General features: G+C 45.3%; 1 long non-coding RNA gene across 1 annotated transcript; it reads left to right on the top strand.

Annotated features, from left to right (window-relative positions):
* The first annotated feature begins 4,662 nt into the window (after window positions 1–4,662).
* LOC144767875 (uncharacterized) lies at window positions 4,663–14,326 on the top strand. Its single transcript, XR_013598369.1, has 3 exons — window positions 4,663–4,893; window positions 10,820–10,929; window positions 13,678–14,326. It is a non-coding gene; the product is annotated as an uncharacterized LOC144767875 (long non-coding RNA).
* The last annotated feature ends 7,629 nt before the right edge of the window (window positions 14,327–21,955 follow it).

Below are 21,955 nucleotides of genomic sequence, written 5' to 3' on the forward strand. Positions count from 1 at the left end.
CTACCTTGGACATGCCGCGTATGGGGGAGTCACCTATCCCGGTCCTCCTATACGCGGATGATGCCGTCCTTATAGCTCAAACAGGTGTGGGCCTGCAAAGACTATTGGATCACTTTGGTGGTTTCATGGAAGCGCTGGATCTAAAGATTAATACAGTTAAATCTCATGTCATGGTTACGGGCTCACGGAAGAAAAACACGAAGCTCAGGTCTTTTAGCTGTAATAACTCTCCAATCTCGAGGGTACCCTCTTTTTGTTATTTAGGCGTCACTTTTGACGAGAAAGGAACTTGGGGTGCCCAACTGAAACTAAAAGAGAATGGAGTCAGTAGATCCACTGCAGCACTCATGCATTTCTCCAAAAGGCTTGGATCAAGACCCATGGAGGCGATGACTCGCATCTATAGATCCAAATGCTTGGCAATAGCATCTTACGGGGCAGATATCTGGGGTTATGTTTCAGCCCCAGGCATACAAGTTGCAGAAAATAAATTTATACGTACCTTGCTGTCACTCCCGAATTCATCTCCTACATATTCAATCCATAATGAAATAGGCTTGGGATACGTTACTGATCTCTTAAAAATGTCTCCACTGTTATGCTGGATCAAAACTTGGACAAATGAGGAGATCACTTTGAACCATTGCATTCTAAAAGACTGTATGGCCTTGGATAAAGCAGCCAGCATACCCTGGCTGGCGTATGTTAGAGCGGCATGCGCAAGGCTAGGGCGCCCGGACATTTATTCTTTACCACAGAGCCTCAAGAAAGAGGATGCAAGGTGGGTCAAGCAGCATTTTCGAAATATGTTGGAGACAGAGAGGGAAGCGGCTGAGCTTTGCAAGCCAATGGTAAGGACATTATACCAACTCTCGTCGTCCATGGCTATGGAACCTTATCTGAAATATGTAACTAAACCATACCACCGTTTTTTACTAATAAGGTTCAGGTTTAACCAGATACATCTTGTGCTTGGCTCATATACAAAATGGGGTACTCCAGAAAATAGCCCACCCTGTTCCTGTGATTGTTTTTCCACGCAGGACACTCTTCATTTAGTTATGCTTTGCGATCATTACAGGGCGGCCCGTAAAAAATTCCTCCTTCCAATTCTGAAAGACCTGAATTTTGTCCAGGTACGGCCGGCCCTTCTATACCTACAGATGTTGAACTCGGTTCAGGTCACTTATAGTGTAGCCTGTTTTTTGGTAGCAGCTGGTAGACAAAACAAAACTAAACTCCCTCCGATAAACAACCTCCAAACCTGATACTTTTTTTGTACATTTTGTTCATATCTATTTTTTTTGTGAACTTGCTTTTATCTAATAACTTTCTCTCTTTTAATGTACTTTTTAATGGTTCCTTTTTTAGGATTTGCAATCACCTTTGAAACTTTATTGTAAATTTAATTGTATTTTAACTGTATTTTATTGCTTATAACTATGTACTGCTTTAATGGTTTTAATTAACCGAATAAAGTTATTTGACTGACGTGTACTGTATGTAAATATAGTGATCTATATATGCAGGCTTACTACAAGACCAGAATAATGTTTTTTAGTGGCTCAATACTTTGGTAGGAAAGAGTCTCTTTAAAAAGCTTAGTTCCTGAGGTTGGTGCACTTCGAGCACCCTGGGCGACTCGTGCGGCGTTGGGAACACAGTCTTTATCAAAAAGAAAGCAATTCAACAACGTTGTGGACCCCGCGGTCCGAGGCGCACAAGGACTCTGTTTGAGTCGTACAGCACCTTACGGTTCGTAGGTTGTTCCCCGCGGGATACGTGGGCAAGCAAGGGTGGGCCTGGACGGGTCGGCGGCTTCCCTGTACGGTGTACCTTCCGTTAGGGTTTGTTGGAGGAAAATCCGGGTGATCTTCTTGAGCCCGGAGCGGGGAGAGAGGCAGCCAGTACGCGTCAAGCTTACGGGGCGCTTCTTGGCCTCGCACAGTGCTCCGGTCTATTTCTCAGCGGCGGGGCGGAGACAAGGCAGTGCGGCTCAGGAGGAAAGGGGGGCAGGGTGCGGGAGGCCCAGCGGAGTGGACGCGGCTCAGATGCGAGCGGTGTGGCTCGAGGCAGAGGCGGCCAGGCACGGGCTGCGCAGTGGGTGAAAGCGAGGCGCACTTCAGGTCGTGGCCCCAGTGGCACAGGAGATCAGACAATAATCCAGCATCTAGGCAGGGAAGGCAGGGAAGAGTCCAATGATCCTGGGACTCTGTTCAGGGGGCAAGCTCAGTTCCAAGCCCTTGGAGATCGTTTAAAGCACAAGTTCTGCAAAGTCTTTTCCTCAGTCTTTTCCTCTCCTTTCCTCAGCAAGGCACCTACTGCAGGCCAGCCTCCCAGGTCAGAGACAATACTCCTCCTCCAGCTTCTTCAGGTCCTCTAGTCGGGCAGAGGTTCTTCGTGGTCAAAACAGGATCTGATTTCTTAGGAGCAGGGCTCCTATTTTTATACACCATTTCTTTTGTTCTTGCAGGCAAGGGGGACCTTTGCCTAATCCAGTCCAGGCTCTGAGCACTTTGTTTTGCAAACTCTGGCTTCTCATTTCAGTGAGCAGGGCAGGCACATCAGACGCTCCGCAGGAGGTGGAGCCAGCATTGTGGTGACAAGTACAGTCCAGAGGTACTCTGTTGACAGTTTTCCCCTCTCTCTTCACAAGGTGCAGGGCATAGACATCAGCCGCTTCCCAGGGGTCAGAGCCAGCATTGATGTCAAAGTGATACCCTGTCCCCCTTTGCAATTCGGTATTTTTACCGATTCGGTATTTGTTATTGAATCCAAAGGGCTTCAAGGCACTACCGTTACAAACACCATTCATCCAGTGCGTCTCTACTCTACACCACTGTTACACAAGCCATTCATCCAGAGCAGCTCTATGCTACACTACTGTTACACACGCCATTCATCTAGTGCGGCTCTACTCTACACTACTGTTACACATGCCATTCATCCAGTGCGGCTCTACTCTACACTACTGTTACACATGCCATTCATCCAGTGCGGCTTTACTCTACACTACTGTTACACATGCCATTCATCCAGTGCAGCTCTACTCTACACTACTGTTACACACGCCATTCATCCAGTGCGGCTCTACGCTACACTACTGTTACACATGCCATTCATCCAGTGCGGCTCTATGCTACACTACTGTTACACACGCCATTCATCCAGTGCAGCTCTACTCTACACTACTGTTACACACGCCATTCATCCAGTGCGGCTCTACGCTACACTACTGTTACACACGCCATCCATCCAGTGCAGCTCTACGCTACACTACTGTTACACATGCCATTCATCCAGTGCAGCTCTACGCTACACTACTGTTACACACGCCATCCATCCAGTGCAGCTCTACGCTACACTACTGTTACACCCGCCATTCATCCAGTGCAGCTCTACGCTACACTACTGTTACACACGCCATCCATCCAGTGCAGCTGTACGCTACACTACTGTTACACACGCCATCCATCCAGTGCAGCTCTCCGCTACACTACTGTTACACACGCCATTCATCCAGTGCAGCTCTACGCTACACTACTGTTACACACGCCATCCATCCAGTGCAGCTCTACGCTACACTACTGTTACACATGCCATTCATCCAGTGCAGCTCTACGCTACACTACTGTTACACACGCCATCCATCCAGTGCAGCTCTACGCTACACTACTGTTACACACGCCATTCATCCAGGGCAGCTCTACTCTACACTACTGTTACACATGCCATTCATCCAGTGCAGCTCTATGCTACACTACTGTTACACACGCCATTCATCCAGTGCAGCTCTATGCTACACTACTGTTACACACGCCATTCATCCAGTGCGGCTCTACTCTACACTACTGTTACACATGCCATTCATCCAGTGTGGCTCTACTCTACACTACTGTTACACATACCATTCATACAGTGCGGCACTGCGCTACACTACTGTTACACACGCCATTCATCCAGTGCAGCTCTACTCTACACTACTGTTGCACACGCCATTCATCCAGTGCAGCTCTACTCTACACTACTGTTACACACGCCATTCATCGAGTGCGGCTCTACGCTACACTACTGTTACACATACCATTCATACAGTGCGGCACTGCGCGTCACTACTGTTACACACACCATTCATCCAGTGCGGCTGTACTCTTCACTACTGTTACACACGCCATTCATCTGAGGCAGCTCTACTCTACACTACTGTTACACACACCATTCATCCAGTGCAGCTCTACTCTACACTACTATTACACACGCCATTTATCCAGTGCAGCTCTACTCTACACTACTGTTACACACGCCATTCATCCAGTGTGGCTCTACTCTACACTACTGTTACACACGCCATTCATCCGCTGCAGCTCCACGCTAAGAGAGCTCAACTTCTTAAGCATTCTCTGCATTCCCAAATGTGTGTTTGCTTGCACAGAAATGTGTTGATTTATTTTCTTGTTCCAATCTGTGAAAATAATTAAATGTTTATAGTGAAATGTAAATAGACTTAAAGTAAAGTTTATATGCTAATGGTTTCATTTTCTGTGCCATAATTATCTGAAACATCATTGTGACGTCAGACTCTGCCCATTACGCCAAGTAGTGCGGCTAAGGCTTTCCTTGAAGGGCGTGCCCTGTATTACATGCTGTGTATGTTTTGTGCAGATAACTCAATCGAAGAGAGCGCTGGGTATTGCCCGGATGTCATTACTCATCATTGTGTGAATGGAACCAATGGAACAGCTGTGAACTGCACCGCCCCGGGGGCCCTTCCCACCTCAGCCCCAGACTGCACCAGTGTCACAGCCAAGAACTGCAGCGTCCACTCAGAATGTCCGGCTCCTCAGAAGTGCTGCCAGACCAGCTGCGGCACGCGGTGCCTGGAACTCATCCCCTGTGAGTAATGTTCTACCCATCCATGTGAGAGTGTTCTGCTGAACGCCAGGGAAGGCTAGTCTTGATTCCACCTTAAACCTCTTTATTCCATCTCCAGACACTACCTGGCTCTTTACTTCATGAGTACCAGAGAAGCCTAGTCTTGAGTTCACCTCATGCCTCTTTCTTCCACCACCCTACACTCCCTGTCTCTGTACCTCATGAATACGGACGCCTAGTCTTGAGTTCACCTCATGCTTCTTTCTTCCACCGCCCTACACTCCCTGTCCCTGTACCTCATGAATACGGACGCCTAGTCTTGAGTTCACCTCATGTGTCTTTCTTCACCCACCCTACACTCCCTGTCCCTGTACCTCATGAATACGGACGCCTAGTCTTGAGTTCACCTCAGGTGTCTTTCTTCCACCACCCTACACTCCCTGTCCCTGTACCTCATGAATACGGACGCCTAGTCTTGAGTTCACCTCATGTGCCTTTCTTCCACCACCCTACACTTCCTGTCTCTGTATCCCATGAACCGAAGGATGCCTAGTCTTGAGTTCACCTCATGCCTCTTTCTTCCACCACCCTACACTCCCTGTCCCTGTACCTCATGAATACGGACGCCTAGTCTTGAGTTCACCTCATGTGTCTTTCTTCCACCACCCTACACTTCCTGTCGCTGTATCCCATGAACCGAAGGATGCCTAGTCTTGAGTTCACCTCATGCCTCTTTCTTCCACCGCCCTACACTCCCTGTCTCTGTACCTCATGAATACGGACGCCTAGTCTTGAGTTCACCTCATATGTCTTTCTTCCACCACCCTACACTCCCTGTCTCTGTATCTCATGAATACGAAGGACGCCTAGTCTTGAGTTCACCTCATGCCTCTTTTTTCCACCGCCCTACACTCCCTGTCCCTGTACCTCATGAATACGGATACCTAGTCTTGAGTTCACCTCATGTGTCTTTCTTCCACCACCCTACACTTCCTGTCTCTGTATCTCATGAGTACGAAGGACGCCTAGTCTTGAGTTCACTTCATGCCTCTATACTCCACCACCCTACACTCCCTGTCTCTGTACCTCATGAATACCAGGAAAGCCTAGTCTTGAGTTCACCTCATGCCTCTTTCTTCCACCGCCCTACACTCACTGTCCCTGTACCTCATGAATACGGACGCCTAGTCTTGAGTTCACCTCATGTGTCTTTCTTCCACCACCCTACACTCCCTGTCTCTGTACCTCATGAATACGAAGGACGCCTAGTCTTGAGTTCACCTCATGCCTCTTTCTTCCACGCCCTACACTCCCTGTCTCTGTACCTCATGAATACGGACACCTAGTCTTGAGTTCACCTCATGTGTCTTTCTTCCACCACCCTACACTTCCTGTCTCTGTATCTCATGAGTACAAAGGACGCCAAGTCTTGAAATCACTTCATGCCTCTATACTCCACCACCCTACACTCCCTGTCTCTGTACCTCATGAATACCAGGAAAGCCTAGTCTTGAGTTCACCTCATGCCTCTTTCTTCCACCGCCCTACACTCCCTGTCCCTGTACCTCATGAATACGGACGCCTAGTCTTGAGTTCACCTCATGTGTCTTTCTTCCACCACCCTACACTCCCTGTCTCTGTACCTCATGAATACGAAGGAAGCCTAGTCTTGAGTTCACCTCATGCCTCTTTCTTCCACCACCCTCCACTTCCAGTCTCTTTATCTTATGAATTCGAAGGACGCCTAGTCTTGAGCTCACCTCATGTGTCTTTCTTCCACCACCCTACACTTCCTGTCTCTGTATCTCATGAGTACGACGGACGCCTAGTCTTGAGTTCACCTCATGCCTCTTTCTTCCTCCGCCCTCCACTCCCTGTCTCTGTATCTCATGAATTCGAAGGACGCCTAGTCTTGACTTCACCTCATGCCTCTTTCTTCCACCACCCTACACTTCCTGTCTCTTTATCTCATGAATACGAAGGATGCCTTGTCTTGAGTTTACCTCATGCCTCTTTCTTCCACCACCCTACACTTCCGGTCTCTTTATCTCATGAATACGAAGGATGCCTAGTCTTGAGCTCACCTCATGCCTCTTTCTTCCACCACCCTACACTTACGGTCTCTGTATCTCATGAATACCAAGGATGCCTAGTCTTGAGTTCACCTCACGCCTCTTTCTTCCACCACCCTACACTCCGTGTCCCTGTATCTCATGAATACGAAGGACGCCTAGTCTTGAGTTCACCTCATGTGTCTTTCTTCCACTTCCCTACACTCCGTGTCCCTGTATCTCATGAATACGAAGGACGCCTAGTCTTGAGTTCACCTCATGCCTCTTTCTTCCACCGCCCTACACTTCCTGCCTCTGTATCTCATGAATACCAGGAAAGCCTAGTCTTGAGCTCACCTCTTGCCTCTTTCTTCCACTTCCAGTTCCTGCCTCTTTATCTCATGAATACCAACACAGCCTAATGGTGATTCCACCTCATGCCTTTTTCTTCCACCACCCTACACGCCCTGTCTCTTTATCTCATGAGTACGAAGGACGCCTAGCCTTGAGTCACCTCATGCCTCTTTCTTCCACCACCCTACACTCCCTGTCCCTGTATCTCATGAATACGAAAGACGCCTAGTCTTGAGTTCACCTCATGTGTCTTTCTTCCACTTCCCTCCACTCCCTGTCTCTGTATCTCATGAATACGAAGGACGCCTAGCCTTGAGTCACCTCATGCCTCTTTCTTCCACCACCCTACACTCCCTGTCCCTGTATCTCATGAATACGAAGGACGCCTAGTCTTGAGTTCACCTCATGTGTCTTTCTTCCACTTCCCTCCACTCCCTGTCTCTGTATCTCATGAATACGAAGGACGCCTAGTCTTGAGTTCACCTCATGTGTCTTTCTTCCACTTCCCTCCACTCCCTGTCTCTGTATCTCATGAATACGAAGGACGCCTAGTCTTGAGCTCACCTCATGTGTCTTTCTTCCACCACCAATTTACACTTTTGTCTTATTTTACATTGGTGAATCGGGCCCTATATTAACAAGCATTGGCAATTAAATGAAAGTGCTTTAATCTGCAATTTTATGTCCAGATTAGTGAATGGTTCAATGCACTGATGGATGGATGAGTGCATGGATGGATAAACAGCTGAGTGATTGGGCAAATGGATGACTATATGAGTGGATGAATTCACTGATGAGTGAGTGTATAGATCCAAGCATGCATAGTTGAATAGGTGATTGAGTGGATGAATGGGTAAATGAGTGAGTGCAATAATGAATGGGTGAGTGACGAAGTTAATGGATCGATGAACGGTTTTGTGATTAGGTGCATGAATGACTGTATGTGTGAATGAATCCATGGACAAATGAGCCCATGTATTGATGCCTAATTGCATGGTTAACTGGATTGGTGAGTGCATGAATGAATAAATAGTTAAATGAGTAAGTGCATGTATGAATGGTTAAGTGACTGAGCTAATGAAAAAATGAATGGGTTAGTGATTAGGCGCATGGGTGACTATATGTGTGAATGAAAAACCCTTCGACAAATGAATAAGTGGATTGACGTGTGATTGTATGATTGAATGGATGGGCGAGTGAATGCATGATTGAAGGATTTTGGCAAATGAGAAAGTCAATGTAAGAATGTGTGAGTGATCGATGACTATGTGTATGAATGAATACGTGGTCATGTGAGTGCATGCATGGATACATGAGTGCACAGTTGAAAAGATGGGTGAGTGAATACAGGGATGAGTGCTTCGGTGGAGGAATGTGTGAGTGTGTGCAGGTATGGATGAATGGGAGTGCGTCGTGAGTGCATGTATGAATGAATAGCTAGGATAAGCAAGTTCATATATCGATGAGGTTAGACTGCCATGGTTGTGATAGTGAAAGGAGGCAGCTCTCTTCTCTATCTGCTGCCACCCCACATTTCAGACAGACACATCACTGCATTAAATATTCTTTCACAGTCATCCATCAGTTGTATAAGTATTCAGTGACCAAGTACTCCCTCCCTTCCATGCACTCACTTATTTTTATGCACAATCACCCATTCACCCATCCACACACTCTGAGTGTCAGTCAGTGATTCATCCATCCATTCACTCATCTGTCCCATTGCATTCATACAACCTCACACACAAACTAGCCAATGAACAAAGAAGCACTTTCAGATATGCAAAAACAGACCTATTGGTATTCGCCAATGCTTTTCTCCTTTGTATTCAGAGTAACTTTTATAATATTTTGTCCCACAGATATTATTCAAACTTCTCAAATAATATAAAGAGTGTCATTGTCATCATTTATTTGGTTATCGAAAAGTGTTCAGTTTGATTCATCTATTTGACAAGTAGTAATACCTTTATTTAATATTCTGTATTTCACTTCGGCTATATCGCACTTTGTGGCTTACTTACAAGTGGCCTGCACTGCCGGAGCGTCACTTTTTTTGACACTCCGGTGGCTCAGGCCTGTCAATCAGCATTATTTGTAAATGCAAAGTCACCCTGCATGGCCTCATAGATATGGAGTAAGGCAAGGCAGTGCAACGTGCAGCGTTGCCTCACTCTGGGTCACGGAGGCATTCCGTGGGCGTTGCAGTGGGTGCTCCCACGCAACACCCATGAATCATGACGCTGGCCAAGATTTACAAAATCACGTAACCCTGGGGCAGTGCCTTCCCAGAGCAGGCATAAGGAGGAGAAATTATTTAATTTCTCCCTGTTTTTCCTGTTTCCATCTTCACTGCATTCTGCAGCACACAGAGAACGAGGAAAACGCCTCTCTGGATTGTTTTTGTGCAGGAAGGTGTTCCTGCGCTCTCACATTGGCTCAGGGCAGCGCAGCAAGAAGACGTTTTGGCACTGCCTTGTAATGAAGCCCTCTGAATTTACTTCCCAATTTGTACAGGAAAGTGGGCAATACTACAGATCATGAATACTATAAGGATATCCACCAGTAAAAAGGAATAATGCTAAACACAACAATCCACAGGGCTCATTTATGGGGTTTTGGCGTAGGACAATGCAGCAAGGCACCTTGCTGTGCCTCCCTACGCCAAAGTGAGAAGGTAGGAATGCACCGTATCGAAGCAATACAGAGCATTCCTGCCCTTTCTCCCTGCTCTAGCGCCGTTTCGGCAGCCTATCGCCAACGGAGGCAACCTTGCACCGTGCTGCAATTGAGACTCTGTTGCATGCAGGATTGTGTTTGTGCAGGAAGGGACACCTTCCTGCACAAAATCAAACCTAAGCGGTGTTTTCCCTTTTCCATGCGTTTTGCAGAATGCCGCTCACATGGAAAGAGGAAACAACGAGGAAAAATAAACATATTTCTCCTCATTACTCCTCACCCCAGGAAGCGAACGGATTTGTCGCGTCCCCAGGTTTACACCACTTTGTAAATCTGGGGCAGTGTCAAATTCTGTGGGTGTTGCGTGGGAAAACCCACCACAACGCCCTTGGAACGCCGCCCGGGCACGAGTAAGGAGCTGCATGATTTGCGCCGCGCGACACCTTACTCATGATTTGTGAGGCCACACAAAGCTACGCAGCGTGGCTTCACGTGACTTCATGAATCTAAATGAGTTACCTGCGTCACACATGTACAACTTTACGTGTCGCAAAAGTGACGCAGGGCTCTCATTAATAAACCCCTAAGTTCGTCTTACCTCAGCTGTGTAACGAGTGCCGCGGGCACTGCAAAGAGGCGAACCCCAGGGTGGACCCAGAAGAAAACAGGCCAAACAGTCACCAGCCTTAACTTTGCCCCTTTAGTATCTGTCGCTTTAGTGTGGACCCCAGGACAGGGGTAGACATCTTTCTTTCAATGGGGTCTCTGTAGCAACCTCACTGCGCATGTCTGTGCCCAGCGAGGAGTGATCCTTCCTGGAGTAAGTCAGAGGACTTGACACCACCTTTGTGTTTCTTCCCCAGACAAAGCCTGCACGAGCGACGCTGACTGTGCAGGAGAGACCAAGAAATTCTGCAAGGAGAGGACTTGTAGCTCAGACAGCAGTGTAAAGGGGTATCCTGACAAGACGAAGGTAAGCAAAGAGGAGGAAAGCACGTCTCCATTGACGTAATATGAGTCCTATGGTGTCAGATGCACGCAGGTCTGCCAAGTTTTCATGGCCCATGCCTGATGTGCTTCCTGTAGGGATGAATCCTGGAAATTAAGTGATGTCACTTCCTGTAGACATGAGTGGTGGAAAATGGAGTGATGTGCTTCCTGTAGAGATGGGTGGTGGGAAATGCAGTGATGTCACTTTATGTAGACATGGGTGGTGGAAACTCCAGTGATGTGCTTCCTGTAATGATGGGAGGTGGAAAATGCAGTGATGTCACTTCCTGTAAAGATGAATGCTGGGTAAAGGGATCGAGTTGTGCGGCTTCATCATTTAGAGATGGTTTTGGTGGGAAACCATGAACGCCTCTTTCGGTTGATATTGACCTTGGGAGATGTAGTGATGTCACTTCCTGCAGAGATGAATGGTTTGTGGTACGGTATGTGGTTTGGTGTGTGATGTAGGAGTGGCCTTTCAATAGAATGTAGTATGATATGTGGTATGGCCTGGTGTGATATGATGTGGTAGAGCTTGGTGTGGTATATATAGATGATATGCAGTACCCTGTTACGTATGGATTATGGTATGGTATTTAAAGGGCCGGGCTCATTTGTTCTAGACCTGTTCTAAAAACACTCCCCGATGGTTCTTTTTCTCAGCATGAAAGTGTAAGGGGGAGAAAAGTCGTTATTAAACAGTTAATTAGCCAACAACTCTTTTTGATACATAAAAACTGACAGACAACTACTTAAGGTTAGTTAGTTTATTACAAAACCACAAATACCTGGACATAGAGACACCTCATCATGAGGGTATAGAAATACAAAGGGATTAGCATGAAGCCAAATCTACGCATCCAATTTAGACGGTGCAGCATGAACAAGACTATTAATTCAAGAAGTAGGATACAGAAAATCAGGAAGCATGAGTCCAAGTTTCCCTGCATCGAGGGTTGATGAGTGAAAAGCATTAAATCTATCCCTACTCTAATGCTAAGAAGACATCTCTACACAAGCATTTTCAAATGGAAGGTGTCAGTGCGTGGAGTCTACCTAAGAAGTCTCTCCACCATCAATGGCAAAGCAAAGAGCTCGTTCTGGGATGTTCTCTCTCTGGAGGCAAGAGAGAAGTGAGGCTCTTTCCCATAGTTCCAACAAACAATTATCCACAGGTAGTGTTCCCATCATGCATCTCGCATCATGCCAGCCACTCGGGGTACAGTCCTGAATGTACTTTACAAGATGTCGACCGTGTACCTTTCTGGCAACAATTTGTCCTTGGTTCCCAGACCTTCTCCTGTGTGAATCGCAACGTCCTTCCCTTATCGACCTAATAGACATAATTGTAACTACTTCCCTCCTAGAATATCTAGTAAAATAAAGACATTATTCTGCCTAAAAGAGCGTTTTTTCACCAGCAATACAAAAACGTGAGAAAGAACAGATTCCACAGCACACACTAAATTCAAACTATTAATTCTAAAGCAAGAGTTTTCAGGGACTTTCAGGCCTACGAGTTTCAGCTAACATAAGAAAGCACCATGTAAGCTTTATGAATTCACATAAACAATAATGCAATTTCAACTCAAACATTTACCTACGCTGAAATGTCATAACTAATAAACACATTTAGTACATGAATAATTGTCTGTTTCACAACATGTCAATATTTTCTGCTAGTTACATTCATTTTCTAGGTTAATTCTCCACATCACTTGTCAACGGCCTAAAATACATCACGTATTCATGTTAATACATTTCACAATTCTAACACTTTATGTTAATAGAGTTTCAAGATTATATGCGGGGTGCGTCTATACACATGATCATGATGCGCCCCTACAGTGCAACTGAGGTTTCCACTCATCAGTATGATATATGATACGGTATGTCTTACTCCTGCGGTGTGTCCGGGAGAAATTGCAGGTCGAGTCCTAAACAGCAGATGTAGGTCGGTCGGTAACGGCCGAAAATCGGTATTTTCGGCCGTTACCGACCGGTATTTGAGCTTTGGTATGTAGGGACACATATTTTACAGAATCGGTAAATTTACCGATCAGTAAATTTACAGAATCTGTAAAATACCGAATCGGTATTTCTACCGATTAGGTAAATTTGGTATGTAGGTGGGACTCTTCTGAGTCCCACAAGCCTTACCGATTCGGTATTTTAGCATCAAATTCAATTTGATGTTAAAATACCGATTCAGGTGTGCATGCACATGTGTGCATGCACACCTGTGCCATATGACAGGCAGACCTGCCCTTAGGGCAGGTATGCCTGCCACATGGCCCCCGAACCTTTTTTGGGGGTGCTAGAGGGTGTCAAAGTGACACCACCTGCATCCTTGTCAAAATCGGTATTTACCGATTCAGTAAATACCGACCAGTAATGCCCCATTCATTCCTATGGGCTTAAAAGCCCATAGGAATGAATGGAGCATTACCGGTCGGTATTTACCGAATCGGTAAATACAGAATTCTACCGATTCGGTAAAAAAACATCTGGATGGACCTACATGTCCACCCTTCATATTTACCGATTCTTAATTTCCGAATCGGTAAAATTCGGTAATTAAAAATCGGTAAATGATTCCTACCTACATCGGGCCCATAGTCAGTAGAGGACCACAAGAGTGGAATACTGTGCGATGGGGAAGGATGGAGATTGTAACTTCCGGTGCCACCATCTCATGCAATGCTTCTATTTTTGTTTTCTGTTTATCCAGGAAAAGGAGGGACATCACTAAAACCACGTGCTATGAGAGACCCTGGACGGCAAAGCAAGAGCTGATAACACCTTCACCATCGGAAGAAAACAAACAAACTCTGGACCTGGTTTAGATGTTAGTCGACGGGTTACTAATACTAATACTAATTACTAACTGTAATGGATATCACTCTGGCTGAAATATAAATCCTGTAGGATATAATGGAATTTATATTTCGGCGGATGGGATATCTGAGTCCAAGTCCACGCTGCGGACATTTCTGAGCCACGGAAGCCCAGATGGTGCACGTTGTATTTAAAACGTCCAGTACGTGTCCTGCCCTCACTCGACCCTGTGCTGTGGTTTGAGGTCCACTCCCGCCACACTCCGGAGGCGATACACACAACACCAGGGCCCCGGGCCCCAAAGAGGGTCTACAGTTCACCAAGGACCCAAGGATGACAAACTTGATCCTAAGTCACACGTACATGTGAGATGCAAGCTGTGGACTGACAACATCCAACATCTGGTGTGCACGGAGCACGACATCCATGAGCTGTGAAACAAGGGCCCAGCAACACTCAAGAAACAGCACTGCCCGGTGTGTCTAAGAATGAAAAATATCGTAGAGTCACTATTGCTAAAAATAAACAAATAAATGCAGAATTGCAACAGTGTCACTTTATGGTGTGGGCTTGTGTTCATTCAATCAGATCTGGTATTTCCATCTCCCTTCACCCCTCCCTATTGCACCCACGGTTGTATGGGGACGGAAAATAGGCTACGACACCAAAATAGAAATAACCCCCATCAGTGCATTGGGAGGTTATTAAAGTGTCCATGTTTGTAAATTGGGACAGAGTAAGGGTTTTGCAACGTATAAAAGACTGCATGGATTTGCTGTAGGCAAAGTTTTGTTTTAATATCAGGAAACATCAACAGTAAAAACAAGCATTTGTAGTGCAATCGTTCTTGCATTTGCGAGAGTTCGAGCTATTGGCATTGTAAATGGCAATGCCTTTTATTTATGTGTTTTGCAAGTGGTGCGTAAACAATCACTTTGTACTTATAGTTCTTATTTACAAGAAGCAAGGTTGGCAGTAAAAGATGTGCAGTTACTGCCTGCTTTGCTAGCAAGTAATACGCACCGCTTGCAGGTTTTTAAAACACATAAATAAAAGGCATTGCTATTTAGAATGAAATTAGCTCAAACATTTGTAAACGCAAGACCTTTTCCATTGCAAATGCTTGTTGAGGTATGAGACAGAGGGCGGCAGCAGCCATAGGAAACAGGGACCATGATACCAGTCTGTGCATTTTAAAAGTAGGAGGCAGAGAGAAACGACACTAAAGCTGGGGAGTCCAATTTAGGTCCAGTAGGGCAAGATGCATGGCAAATTATCAGGGTATCCAGATAAAATCAGTTGAATAAAAATAACTCTAACACACAGTCGGTGGTTAGCCTGAATATCTGGCCATCTTTAACATACTGGGAAAGCTCCTTCAGTTTTTACCTGTACTACAAATGATTTATTGGATTGTGTTTTAAACTATCTGCCTCTTCCTTCAGCCAATAAATGTATTCTGGAATTGCTTAGTCACTCTTTCTAGGGTTGTGGCACTATTTTGCTAACATGATGATCGACTAAGCAGATATGAAATACTTTTATTGGTAAGAAGTAAAGTATAAGCAAAAGTGGAGTGCGTGCAACATTCACACCAAATGGCTTTTTATGAGTTAGGAATATAATGCATATCCGTGTTTATAGAATCCAAAGTTCCTTCCTGAGAGCATAAGGTTAACGATAGCAATAGAAGCAGATACTTGCTCCAGCCCACAAAGTATTAACACCCCGTCATCAGCACACGCCCACCGTGACGTCGGACGGCTGGGGGCCGTCCAAAAACCACAAGGGGTTAAGAAAAAAACGCTTTAAAAAAAAAGTAGGCAGATAGTCTATTCCACCGACTTCACGACCCCTCCCTAGAAAGTGACAAGAAACTTAGCAGAAAGCGTTGTTCTGTGAAGCGCGAGGCAGTTTTTTCCTTTCAAACGTAAACCTGGAATGACAGACTGCGTCGCTCATTAATTGCACTAAAGTTCCTGAAGCCAAAAATAAAATCCTGAGCTGCATTTTATACTCACGCATGGAGCAGGGAGGTATTTCCAAAGCGTTGGAGCGCCTTGCCACACATTAGAATAAAATTAAACAAACAAGTAGTCCCCGAAAAACACACAACACTTGTGTGTGTATGAAAATTGTAATTTACCGGTGCTCCTCGCTCGTAAAACTGGAAATTATGTTAGGGGCGCGAAGGAATAAGAAGCCGGGAAATAGAAGTGACGTAGGAGTGGACCAATGGCAGGCAGCAGGAGGGATTACACTCAGTACGAGTGATTCCAGCAGGTCTTGCAGCAGCGCATGCGCGCTGATGCGAGACCTAACCAGTCAAGCAGAGCATAAAACAGGCCTACGTGCTGAGATACAATCGAACTCTGATACAGACCAGCTGATCACCAACTTGAATACAATAGGACGCGTCCAGTTGGTAGCAGGTTCCACTCACAGTGCTGGTCATACACTCGACCTTCTCTTTACCAATTCCCCAGTTATCACAGTTGAGCCTCCCACTCCACTGTTATGGTCAGATCACTATCTATTAAAATGTTTTATTCTAGCGTACACGATCAAAAATGACCACAGAAATGAACTAGTATGGCGAAGTTCATGGCGCAAAGTCACTCCATCCCTCTTTTCAAGACATTTCAGCCTCGCCCACTCAGGCCAAGATAGCATTAACCAAGCGGCATCTGCCTTTGATAAAGCTATCACGGTCGCACTTGACAAAATTGTCCCCCTCACTCAGGTCAAAAGTAAGTCCAGGACCGCTCCTGGTTCACGGAGCAACTAAAGATAACAAAGCTCTCGTGTAGGACAGCGGAGCGAAAGTGGAGGAAAAGGAAAATCACGCGCGCTGATCGTCATTTCAGGGAAACCAGGGGGGGACCTCGGGGGCTGGGGAAGCTCTTCCCCAGCTCCCGAGGCTTTGGGGGAGAAAAGGGATTTCCAGTGCTGGATGTCAGGACGAGCTGAGCTCGTCATCAGCACACGAGCCCTGTGTGCCATGACGAGCTCGTCATGAGCACCTAAAGGGTTAAAAAAGTTAAAGAACTGCTGTATTTAAGAACAATCACAGCTGAGCCCTGTGATGGCTCGGAATCGTTCTGGGTCAGAATTTGCAATCTACCTCGTAAATATTCATGAGGTAGGTCAAAGATCGACTCATTATGATTTGGTATTTTGAGAACTCGACCTATTAGTAGATAGGTCGGCTCGCAAAATACAACACTAGTCGCAAAAATTCTGGTCGTAAATTGCGACCAGCCTATTGGCCGATGCATCATAACGATTATCACCTCTTTTCAGAATTGTTTTTAACCACAATCTATAATTCACCAATTAAAATAATTTAAATATTATCCATTTCCTGCCTTGAGAGGCATTATTTTGCGGATTATTAAAAAATAATCATCTTTATTTATAATATTTATTGATCCCAGGCGTAGCCATTAAATCGATTTAGATGTTTTACCTCATAAATGAAGTCCCTGTCACCTAATCTCGTATTTGGTAAAATGTGGCGTAGAATTTCAATCCTTCGAGTTTCAAGCCGTGCTCTGTGTAAAGATGGACGGCTGTGGAAGCCTTTTCTACAGCACGTGTGTCTTCTGCAGTAAAACATTTTAAAGCTCCTACAGTGCTCCAAAGAGTCTTCTTGGCACACACACATTCAAGTGGATTCACGTCAAAAGAGCTTAAATAGGTCAGGATTCACCTGTTCTCTCGGCAGCTCCACGGATTGGTCGGAAATAGTCCCTGTTTATAAGAAAGTAATTGCGGGACAGCCACACCCATAGATAACATTTCAGAATACTCCAGGTAACTCTTAGATCTTTTTTTTAATAGGATTACACTGTCTTAACGGCATCCTCATGACGGAAGGATGTGTGTGCTGCAACCATAGTGACAAAGCACATTTCAGGATTCTCCCCAATTGATTGCATTCTTTTACCATAAGAAATTAGAAATATCTTTAAAAGACGAGGACAGATTCACAACATAACGCAGCAGAAATTGGACGATATCGATGAATAGAATTTCAGTCAAATTACCTATCCCAGGAGAGGTTGTGTTGATGTGTGAGTTGTTGGTAATAGGTAAAAAGAAGCAACTTTGGGTTTGAAATAATAAAAAATTCTCTTTATTTTCAGATAAAAATGTGTGCCTCTAGCCACGGCTCTAAGTAATCAGTTAACAAACTAAAAAAACATATGTTTGTGGTCTTCAGACAGGCTTTCATGTGTGTCATGGTCTTTTAGATGCTTACATACCTCATTCACTTTCCATCTCTCTATATATGACCCCTTAATCCACCCATTTACCATATCCTCATAAACGTCCTGTGACATTACAATTTGTAATGTCTTTATTTCATAGTGTTTACCATGTTTATTACTAAAAAAACTAAATATTCTTCCAATTTAAAACTCCTTGTAAGCCGAAGTAAATCAATATTTGAATCTACCACATCAACATTCTTTTCTGGTGCAAAGCTCAATTCTTTTCCAATATTCTCAATTCACTGTCAGGTAATGTCTGTTAGTAGGATTGCACACAGTAAGGTCCCTTTATAAAATGTATACCTGTCCCCTCCAGGGTGACTCTTCTTGAGTCTCCAGCCTGCCCTTGTGTGTTTTGTGTTGTTTTTGAATCCATCAGTTCTGTCTGACCCTTGTTCTTTCCCATTCAGGCGCCTTGACGCCCATTGGGCTAAGTTTGCGCACGATAAGACCCCTTTATTATTATTATTATTATTATCTGATTGTTGCCCCTCCATGTGCTGCTTTCACCTTGGACCCCTGTATGAGAGGTCCTTCCAGTCCACCTCTATCTTCACTATCAGAGCGATCTGAACCAGTTCCTGGTGGACTCTCTTCCCAAGGGTGTTCCTTTTATTTGTGTTTCTTCAGAAGATCCTGTTTCCTGAGAAGTGTGCATCATCAGCTCTTGAAGAGAAGGTGTTATTCTCATTAACTCTCTGACCTCGCAAAAAATGTCCCTCCTCGGGTATTTTTAATCTCCTTGCGGTAAACATTTAAAATCTGTGTCACTGGTTTGAAAAAAAACATTTTTTTCTCCCAAATTCCAAGGGGTTAGTTCTGGTTTAAATGTACCCAAAGTGTCTTCAGCATGCTTCTCCAGCACTCCCATCTGTCCCAATGGTGATCCACCTGTCGCCTCTTCCCATTGGCTCAGAAGATTCATCCCAGCATCTCCACTGGTGGGACACATGAGAACTTGTCAACAATGTAGTAAGAGTTGTAAATGATCACCACTCTGTCAGTTCTTTTCTAGTTAGTTTTGAGAATGATGTACATCTGTCATGGCCTTCTGCAGAGCTGCCATCACTACAAGTGTCTTTCAAAGATGCTTCCTGCATGTGCCCTGTGTATCTTCCAATAAAACATGTTTATTTGGGGTTTCCTGGCTCCCCACATTCTTCAAAGAGTCTCAGCACCCTTACTGGTGTTTTGATGGGGAACAAGGGGGAGAAGGGAGGGCCAGAGGTCATGGTAGTTGTCGATCTCCAGCCTCTTGTGGTGTATGACCCTTTCAAGTGTCGCGAGCGCCAGGGCGCGGTGGATATTGTATGGTGAGGGTACCGTGGTCCGTTCCAGCTGTGGGGGTGTGTATACAGTGGTCGATGCACGCTTTGCAGGCCAGCAGCATGATCCCACTGTATCCATATTTGTCATTATCAGGAGGTGCGGAGTACAGCCTTTCCAGTGGTTGGTGTGTGTCCCAGAGCCAAGCATGGGCCTTACCTCTGCGCTGTTTGCCTTCTCTCGTCTGGGCTTTCACACTCATATAACATGCCCTGCAGGATTTATTAAACCGCACATAGTGCAGAGTGACAGTATTCCAGGGTGAAAGATAATAGTGCAGAGTGACAGTATTCCAGGGTGAAAGATAATAGTGCAGAGTGACAGTCTTCAAGGGTGAGATATAATAGTGCAGAGTGACAGTGTCCCAGGGTGGGATATAATAGTGCAGAATGACAGTATTCCAGGGTGGGATATAATAGTGCAGAGTGACAGTGTCCCAGGGTGGGATATAATAGTGCAGAATGACAGTATTCCAGGGTGGGATATAATAGTGCAGAGGGACAGCGTTCCAGGGTGAGATATAATAGTGCAGAGTGACAGTCTTCAAGGGTGGGATATAATAGTGCACAGTGACAGTCTTCAAGGGTGAGATATAACAGTGCAGAGTGACACTTTTCAAGGTTGTGATATCATAGTGCAGAGTGACAGTCTTCAAGGTTGTGATATCATAGTGCAGAGTGACAGTATTCTAGAGTGGGATATAATAGTGCAGAATGACAGTATTCCAGGGTGGGATATAATAGTGCAGAGGGACAGCGTTCCAGGGTGAGATATAATAGTGCAGAGTGACAGTCTTCAAGGGTGGGATATAATAGTGCAGAGTGACAGTCTTCAAGGGTGAGATATAACAGTGCAGAGTGACACTTTTCAAGGTTGTGATATCATAGTGCAGAGTGACAGTCTTCAAGGTTGTGATATCATAGTGCAGAGTGAAAGTATTCTAGAGTGGGATATAATAGTGCAGAATGACAGTATTCCAGCGTGGGATATAATAGTGCAGAGGGACAGTCTTCAAGGGTGGGATATAATAGTGCGGGGTGACAGTCTTCAAGGGTGTGATATAATAGTGCACAGTGACAGTCTTCAAGGGTGAGATATAATAGTGCAGAGGGACAGTCTTCAAGGGTGAGATATAATAGTGCAGAGTGACAGTCTTCAAGGGTGAGATATAATAGTGCAGAGTGACAGTCTTCAAGGGTGAGATATAATAGTGCAGAGTGACAGTCTTCAAGGGTGTGATATAATAGTGCAGAGTGACAGTCTTCAAGGGTGAGATATAATAGTGCAGAGGGACAGTTTTCAAAGGTAAGATATAATAGTGCAGAGTGACAGTCTTCAAGGGTGAGATATAATAGTGCAGAGTGACAGTTTTCAAAGATAAGATATAATAGTGCAGAGTGACAGTCTTCAAGGGTGAGTTATAATAGTGCAGAGTGACAGCGTTCCAGGGTGAGATATAATAGTGCAGAGTGACAGTGTTCTGGGGTGGGATATAATAGTGCAGAGTGACAGTATTCCAGGGTGGGATATAATAGTGCAGAGTGACAGTGTCCCAGGGTGGGATATAATAGTGCAGAGTGACAGTGTCCCAGGGTGGGATATAATAGTGCAGAGTGACAGTGTCCCCGGGTGGGATATAATAGTGCAGAGTGACAGTGTCCCAGGGTGGGATATAATAGTGCAGAGTGACAGTATTCCAGGGTGGGATATAATAGTGCAGAGGGACAGTCTTCAAGGGTGAGATATAATAGTGCAGAGTGACAGTCTTCACGGGTGAGATATAATAGTGCAGAGGGACAGCGTTCCAGGGTGAGATATAACAGTGCAGAGTGACAGTGTTCTGGGGTGGGATATAATAGTGCAGAGTGACAGTATTCCAGGGTGGGATATAATAGTGCAGAGTGACAGTGTCCCAGGGTGGGATATAATAGTGCAGAGTGACAGTGTCCCAGGGTGGGACATAATAGTGCAGAGTGACAGTGTCCCAGGATGGGATATAATAGTGCAGAGTGACAGTGTCCCAGGGTGGGATATAATAGTGCAGAGTGACAGTGTCTCAGGGTGGGATATAATAGTGCAGAGTGACAGTATTCCAGGGTGGGATATAATAGTGCAGAGGGACAGCGTTCGAGGGTGAGATATAATAGTGCAGAGTGACAGTGTCCCAGGGTGGGATATAATAGTGCAGACTGACAGTATTCCATGGTGGGATATAATAGTGCAGAGTGACAGTGTCCCAGGGTGGGATATAATAGTGCAGAGTGACAGTATACCAGGGTGGGATATAATAGTGCAGAGGGACAGCGTTCCAGGGTCAGATATAATAGTGCAGAGTGACAGTGCCCCAGGGTGGGATATAATAGTGCAGAGGGACAGTGTTCCGGGGTGGGATATAATAGTGCAGAGGGACAGTTTTCCAGGGTGGGATATAACAGTGCAGAGTGACAGTGTCCCAGGGTGGGATATAATAGTGCTGAGTGACAGTATTCTAGGGTGGGATATAATAGTGCAGAGTGATAGTGTTCAAGGGTGTGATATAATATTGCTGAGTGACAGTGTTCCAGGATG

The sequence above is a fragment of the Lissotriton helveticus genome, chromosome 7 (genome assembly GCF_964261635.1).
Source record: "Lissotriton helveticus chromosome 7, aLisHel1.1, whole genome shotgun sequence".
In the NCBI taxonomy this organism is placed as follows: domain Eukaryota; kingdom Metazoa; phylum Chordata; class Amphibia; order Caudata; family Salamandridae; genus Lissotriton; species Lissotriton helveticus.